The 8,362-nt window shown below is 32.4% G+C and overlaps 1 pseudogene across 1 annotated transcript; it reads left to right on the plus strand.

The window, feature by feature from the left end:
• Positions 1-2,316: 2,316 nt before the first annotated feature.
• On the plus strand, positions 2,317-6,669 carry LOC146939182 (UDP-glycosyltransferase 87A1-like; annotated as a pseudogene). The gene is made up of 2 exons (XR_015031575.1): positions 2,317-2,904; positions 5,569-6,669. The product of XR_015031575.1 is annotated as a UDP-glycosyltransferase 87A1-like (transcript).
• The last annotated feature ends 1,693 nt before the right edge of the window (positions 6,670-8,362 follow it).

Below are 8,362 nucleotides of genomic sequence, written 5' to 3' on the forward strand. Positions count from 1 at the left end.
ATGTGTCTAAGAAAGATTCTTTTTGAGTAATTATGGCATTGGTAGCTCATTTTAATTTTGAGTTGCATCAAATGGATGTGAAAACAGCATTCCTAAACGGCTCACTAGAGCAAGAGGTTTACATGAAACAACCTGAAGGATTCTACTCTAGTGAAGGTGAGAACTTAGTCTGCAAGCTTAATAAATCCATTTATGGATTGAAACAAGCCTCCCGCCAATGGTATTTAAAATTTCATGAGGTAATCACTTCATTCGGTTTTGAAGAGAATATCATGGATCAATGTATATACCAGAAGGTCAGTGGGAGCCATATTTGTTTCCTTGTGTTATATGTTGATGATATTTTGCTTGCGACAAATGATAAGGGTATGCTATATGACGTGAAACAATTTCTCTCAAGAAACTTTGATATGAAAGATATGGGAGAGGCATCTTATGTCATTGGCATTAAGATCCATAGAGATAGAAATCGAGGCATTTTGGGTTTGTCCCAAGAGGCCTATATCAACAAAGTTCTTGAGAGATTTAATATGAAAAATTGTTCACCAAGTGTGGCTCCCATCGTGAAGGGTGATAAATTTGAATTAAGTCAATGCCCACAAAATGATTTTGAACGGGAACACGTGAAGAAAATCCCATATGCTTCAGCTGTAGGAAGTCTTATGTATGCTCAGGTTTGTACCAGACCTGACATTTCATATGTTGTTGGAGTTTTGGGAAGATATCAGAGTAATCCAGGTGTTGACCATTGGAGAGCTGCAAAGAAGGTAATGAGATATCTTCAAGGAACAAATAATTTCATGCTCATGTACAAACGAACAGATAACTTGGAAGTAATTGGCTACTCTGACTCAGACTTCGCTGGTTGCATTGATACCCGAAAATCTACATCGGGTTATGTTTTTATGCTAGCCAGTGGAGCTGTATCTTGGAGAAGTGCAAAGCAGACCTTGACTGCTACTTCCACTATGGAAGCTGAGTTTGTTTCATGTTTTGAGGCTACCTCGCATGGTGTGTGGTTGAAGAGTTTCATATCTGGTCTTAAAGTTGTCGACTCCATTTCGAGACCATTAAAGATGTATTGTGACAACTCTGCTGCAGTTTTTATGGCTAAGAACAACAAAAGTGGAAGTCGAAATATACACATCGACATTAAATACTTAGCTGTAAGAGAACGTGTTAAGGAAAATAAAGTGGTCATTGAACACATTAGCACAGAGTTGATGATTGCTGATCCTTTGACTAAAGGCATGCCACCAATGAATTTTAAGGATCATGTAGTACGGATGGGACTTGGTTCCATGATGTAAATTTCATTAAACCTTTGTTATTTTGATGAAACTCTTATTTAGCTTGAATTTTCCTCATTTTATGTGCACATATTTCTATTTATTTTGAGAAAAATTCACTTCATTTAGACTAGAAATAAACATGTGGTTATTTCATTCAGTTGAGGATTGATATGAGAGACTTGATATATTGTAATACATGGAAGATACTACTCATAATAAGAGGACATATCGCCATGATTCTTATGTTTAGTTTTCTGTTAAAGATTGATTATGGGTCAAATGGACCAAGTGGGAGAATGTTAGATCTTTCACTGTTTTTCCCTTTCCACATATGCCAATATTGAGTAAAAAATGGCTGTTGTGGAATCCTGTTTTTAAGGGAAAAAGTTTGCTATATTGGTCCACTTGAATCCTGTTTTTATGGGAAAAAGTTTGCTGAATTTGTGCAACTTTTGTTCCCACTTATCCCATATTCAATTGAGTACTCCCTCATATTGTGGTACATGTCTGTAGACCTTATGATGGGTAAGGTACTATAAATCCAGGACATATTCACAACTTCATAGTCACTGAACCTACTTTCTCTCTTCATAATACTGCACCATCGAGTTTGAGCAAAGTGAAGGTTTGGAACAGCAGTGAAATCAGTCCGTGATAGCAGCAAGCATAAGCAGTGAGGTCTTTTCATCAAGCAATGGCAGGAGGTAAATGCTCTGATTCTGCTTCCGCTTACTGATTTAAACGTGTAGTTAATGTTGTTTACATGTTTAAATCGATAATAAAGTTTACACTAAAAGGACCCAAAAAAACAAAGGACGAATGTGTTACACCTAAATAAGATAAATAATCTCTACTGTAGTTTTTTTTTTTTTTTTGAGAGAATCTCTACTGTAGTTTTGCCAACCAAAAAAATACTTGATTTAGCTGTACAATTTGTTTTTGTTAATAACTTTATATGGTAACTTGTTTTAAGCAAAAAAGAGAAAATGCTGAAAATGGTATTAGTGTAAAAGACAAAAAGTTGTCACTGATGAATAACCACACTGTCATATTATAAGTATACAAATTCCTCTATCTTACTACACAAAACCCAATCAAGATTGTTATTGAGTTGAACTTGAACCCTTTGTTTCCTCCATGGAGTTTCATCTTCAAGATCCACAATCACCAAAAGCCACTATCAAGAGCCACGTGATAGTTGTTCCATACCCATCACGTGGACACATCAACCCCATGATGAACCTAAGCAAGTCACTTGTCTCTAATAACCCTAACATCCTTGTCACCTTTGTTGTCACACAAGAATGGCTAACCTTAGTAAACTCTGAACCAAAACCAGACAACATAAAAGTTGAATCCATCCCTAACGTTGTTGGTGACAAGTTTATGGATGTTGTTGAAGGTGTTATGACTGAAATGGAAGTGCCGTTCGATCGGTTAATCGATCGGCTTGTTCGGCCACCGGTGACGTTTATCATCTGCGATTATTTTCTCTTTTGGGCAGTTCGTGTTGGAAACCGGAGGAATATTCCGGTGGCTGCGTTCTGGACAACGTCAACGTCCGAGTTGTGGGTGCAATTTTTCCATATTTTCCTACAACGCAAGCATTTAGGTAAGGACAATTTTTTTATATAGTTATGTTATTTTCACAATTTTTAGTGTTTAAGTATTAATTATTTAAAAAACAAAATGTATAATATATTATAATTTTTTTATAAAATACCAATGAGTTTAATTTTGATGTAGTTTCATATAAAAGAAATGCACTATCAACAAATTACACTCGTTCATATTTATGATTTATAAAGTAATTATAATAAAAGTTAAAATGTATTTAAAATTTGACGGTTATGATTGATTGATATGTATTTCCTACGTGCTTAAATATAAAGGTTTATTTTGTACCAAAAAAATATATATATAAAGGTTTATTGTAAATTTCAGTTTTATCAAGAAAATTTATAGTAGTATAGTTTTTTTTTTTTTAGGGAAAATTTAGTAATATAGTTAGAAAGTTTATTTTATGTATGAATGTACATAAAATACCCTTTGTATGTATAAAAAGTTGATGTTGATTTTTCACATTTCAAAATACTTAGTGGTATCAGGTAACCGTTTATTCAGAACAGGGACCTTAGAAACAACCAATAAATGCATTTAGTAGATTGGAATGGGGATTATATTTAAAGAAATAAATGTACTTAGTAGATTGGAATGGGGATTATATTTAAAGATAAACTTTATTTTGTCAAATTTATGTTTATATTTAGTGACTGAGGAAGTAGATTTTTTTTGCAATTATAGTTTATATAAATTAAGAATGTGTCTAATATGAACTTCTTAAAAACAATTTAAGGATCCTTCTCTTTCAAAAAAATTTAAGGATCCTTCAAAAATAAAATTTACGATGAACCTTTATTTTTTATAAAATGATGGACCTTCATCGCTTTTAGTGTATTTCATAATAATAAAAATAAAGAATAGGCATTATTAAAATTAGTAAGATCTACATCTTATTTCAAAAAAAAAAAAAAGAAGATAAATACATATATCCAATTGTGTAAAGATATTGTTAGATAAATACATATTTTCTTTCAAAAAAAAAAAAAAGAAGATAAATACATTTTTAAACAATCATATTTGTTTTTATTATACAAACATTTTGATCCAACTTACACATCGGATTTTATTTATTAAAACAAGAATAGTAGTTGAATATTCTGACAAATGTTTTTTCATATTAATCGGGATCGAACTATAGATTAAACGATTAATTAAAAGATCCAACCATATATTATTTAGAGATTAATTATTTTAAACTAACTGAGAGCTTTTTTTTTTTTTTTTGATAAACAACTGAAATTTATTTAAGAAATAATATCTTTTTCAATGAATGTCTTTTCATACCAACCAGATCGAACCATGGATTATATAATTAAGGGATCCAGATATACTTTAAGGTTCATTTTAAAATTTTACTCTAAGACTTCAGCTGGTAATAATAGACTGCATAACGTGATGATAGATTTCTTCAAAAAAAAAAAAAAAAAAGTGATGATAGATATAATGGCATGGCCAGTACGTGTAAGACTTTATCTAACCAAATGTCGTCAAATCAACTTTTTTTTTTTTGTTTTTACTTGTTGTAATAGAATAGCAGAAAGAAGAATCTAGATCTACAATAGTTTTGTTTAACGGTTAAAGGTTTAAATTCTTTCAAAAAGTTAAAGGTTTAAATTATTCCACAAGTTGATGATTTTTAAATAGATTTTTAAACTAAAAAAAATATGGTATTAAACTCACTACAAGAAATCTGTCAATTTGTCAAGAGCACAAAATCTCTATTAAAGGCGCATAAAGACCCAAAAAAATGGACGTTTGTCAGGGTTTTGTCGGCGGTTAAACCTCTGGGAAACTTGCGAGGGAAAAGACCCTGACAAAAGCCCTTGCATAGCCCCTGACTCAACCCCTGTCATAGCCTCTGCCACCTATTTCGACCGACTTCATTTATCAAGGACTTTGCGAGGGACCTGCCCTCCTCAAAATTTTCATTTTTTTTAAAACAAAATTATTTAAAAAATTCAATAATAAGTTGATTAAAAATCATTTTCATTTGTACATCCTTAAACTAGTTTTTTAATTGAACCTAACATTAAGTAATTTGTAATTATGTCCTCGAATTGGGATTCAAATACATATTATTTGAAGTTTTATGGATTTAATTAAAATTAATTATTTAAAAATTTAGAGAGAAATAAATGAATATAAATTATTAAAAATCCAGGGACTTGTTAAAAAAATTATCTAATGATATAACTAAGGGGAATTAGTCACTTTAGTCCCTGAATCGGAAGGGATTCGTCACTTTAGTCCCTGAATGCAGATAAATTGCAAAATAGTCCCTGAATGTAGACTTTGCTAGTCAATTTAGTCCCTGAATGCAAACTTCGTTAGTCAATTTAGTCCCTGAATGTAGACTCCGTTAGTCACTTTAGTCCCTGAAATTGACCATGCAGGGACTGTTTTGCAATTTCTCTTCATTCAGGGACTAAAGTGACGAATCCTCTCCCATTCAGGGACTAAAGTGACTAATTCCCCTATAACTAAATATATTTGACAAATTTACGGGCACACATGCTATTATTTTTTAGTATAGGGTCCAGTTTAAGAATTCTCAAACAGTTTTGACATGTTAAAATGACATGAAAAGTGACACATTATATTTTCAATCATAAGTTCATAACTGAATAAACACAAACTATTATTTTTTGTGCAGAAAATGGTGAAGATTATATCGATTATATTCCATCAAATTCCTGGGTTCGTCTAGCAGATATTCCTCTTCTTGATAGGAACAACCATCAAATTTTGCAATGGGCTCTAAAAAGTTGTCAATGGCTTCTCAAAGCACAATATCTATTACTACCTTCAATTTATGAGGTTGAACCTCAAGTAATTGATGCCTTAAAATCAAAGCTCACAATTCCAATTTACACAATTGGTCCAAACATACCTTACTTTAATCTTGGACACAACTCAAATTCTCTAAATGCTACTAATAATGGTGCTGCCCAAAGTTACATAGATTGGTTAAATCTTCAACCTAATGGTTCTGTTTTGTACATTTCATATGGAAGTTATCTATCGGTTTCAAGAACACAAATGGATGAAATTGCAGCTGCATTGCACGATAGTGGTGTTCGATTCTTGTGGGTAACGCGCGACGAGACTAATAGATTGAAACATATGTGTGGGAAAATGGGGTTTGTGGTGACATGGTGTGACCAATTGAGGGTATTGTCACATCCTTCTATAGGTGGTTATTGGACACATTGTGGTTGGAATTCTGTCATTGAAGGTGTTTTTTCTGGGGTTCCTTTTTTAACATTTCCCCTTGCTATGGATCAGCCACTAATTAGTAAGATTATTGTTGAGGATTGGAAAATTGGGCGGAGAGTGAAAAAGGATGATAAGTTAGACACTTTGGTGACAAAAGAGGAAATTGTTGTGTTGATAAGAAATTTCATGGATTTGGATTTAGGAAGGGATTTGAGAAAAAGAGCTAAAGAATTTCAGCTTTTATCTCAGCTAGCAATAAAGAAAGGTGGGTCATCTGCAAGTAATGTTAAAGCTTTTTTGAAGAATATAGTGGAGAGTGGTTTGACACATGAAGCATCAAATGGAATACATAAAAGTTGAAGCTGCTATTGAGAATTTCAATTAAATTGTTGTATCTCTTGTCATGGTTAGCGATTAAATAAAGGTAGAGTTGTTTGGTTAATTTCTATTTCATGAATAATTGTATCATAAAGATTAAGCTTGTATTAAAAAAACATGTTTGTGATTTTCAATATTTTCTTTAACTTTTTCTATGAAAGACTCGGATTCTTTGCAATCATCGAACTCTATGGTTGTTGGGATCGTTATATTTCAACCATTAGATAAAGATAGGATAGTTCATATTCTAAATTTACAAAATAATATTCAAAATACTAATTGGAATATAAGCTATCGATCATTATATGACGGTTTATATAGACATTTGTTGAATTTGTGATTACATAGAATCCAAATATGAAATTAACACTGATCAAAACCCAAATGAAAAAAAAAAAAAATTCGGTTTCCTATCGCCAATGAATCACATTTGATGCAATCAAATAAACAAAATTGATTACTGGATTATGATATTTTGATTATATGATCAAGATTGTATGGTTCATATTTTAAATCTGCATCAAAATTATGAGTCATCTAATCTAATGTTGTCAATCTCTTGACTTTGTGACGAAATTACTTTGGCACTACATAATTCAAATGGTGCAACAACTACAATATCATGATTCATTTTGCGTAGGACTTAAACTTTGAGTCCGAGTCAAGTGTCAGCCTGTTTTTTAATAGAGGATATATCATTAACCTAAACATGTTCAAGAAATATTAAACGTGGCATATATGTTTTCCTCTCAATGAGCTGTTTAGGAGGTTGTTTGAGTTGTCAATGAACCAGGGGACGTATGTGGCAGATATGTTTTCTTTGGGGTGGGATGAGGGAGAACGGGCACGAAATTGGAGACGTCGATTATTTGCATGGGAGGAGGAGTTGGTAGAGGATTGTTGGACATTACTTAACGATGTTACTTTACAGGTTAGCTGTGGTGATCATTGGCAATGAAAATTAGATCCGACAGTCGGTTACTCTGTCAATGGAACATATTTGTTAGTTCAGTCTGTTCCCCATGTTCATACTCCTAGTTCAGATCTTCTTTGACACAAGAACATTCCTTTGAAGGTATCTGTGTTTGTTTGGTGTCTTCTCAAAATTTGACTTTCTATCAAAGACAATTTATTTAGGTGAGGCGTTCTTAATCATCTAATCACTTGTTTTTGAAATGTAATTTCTTCAACAACATATCCGGCATTGTATTGCCTTTTTAATAGGCGGTTCATAAGTAAGGCAATCTTTTATGTACGTTATTTGGTTTTCATGTGTTTGGGTAATTTGAAAAGAGAAGAATAATGGGAGATTAGTCACTTTAGTCCCTGAATAGGAAAGGAGTCGTCACTTTAGTCCCTGAATGCAGATAAATTGCAAAATAGTCCCTGAATGTAGACTCTGTTAGTCAATTTAGTCCCTGAATGCAGAATCTGTTAGTCAATTTAGTCCCTGAATGTGGACTCTGTTAGTCACTTTAGTCCCTAAAATTGACTAACATAGTCTACATTCAGGGACTGTTTTACAATTTTTCTGTATTCAAAGACTAAAGTGACTACTTTTTTCCCATTCAAGGACTAAAGTGTTAATTTCCCGAAGAATAATATAATATTTAGTCAAAAGGGTGTCTCTATTCATCATCTTTTAGATAAAGTTAAGTTATTTTCCTATTAGTGGTTGAATGCAAAATATGTTAATTTAGCTTTCAGTTATCATGGTTTGGTGGTTTATCCCATTCCTTTGTTTGAACATTGGCTACTCTTTCCTTTTTCTTTCTTTTTGGTCATTGTGCTCTATTTGTAAGACTCTGGTGCTTCTCTTTAGTACTTGTACTCTTAAGAGACTTTTTTTTTTA

The sequence above is a fragment of the Medicago sativa genome, chromosome 3, assembly GCF_051527215.1.
Source record: "Medicago sativa cultivar Bolivia chromosome 3, Bolivia_mono, whole genome shotgun sequence".
NCBI classification, from domain to species: Eukaryota; Viridiplantae; Streptophyta; class Magnoliopsida; order Fabales; family Fabaceae; genus Medicago; species Medicago sativa.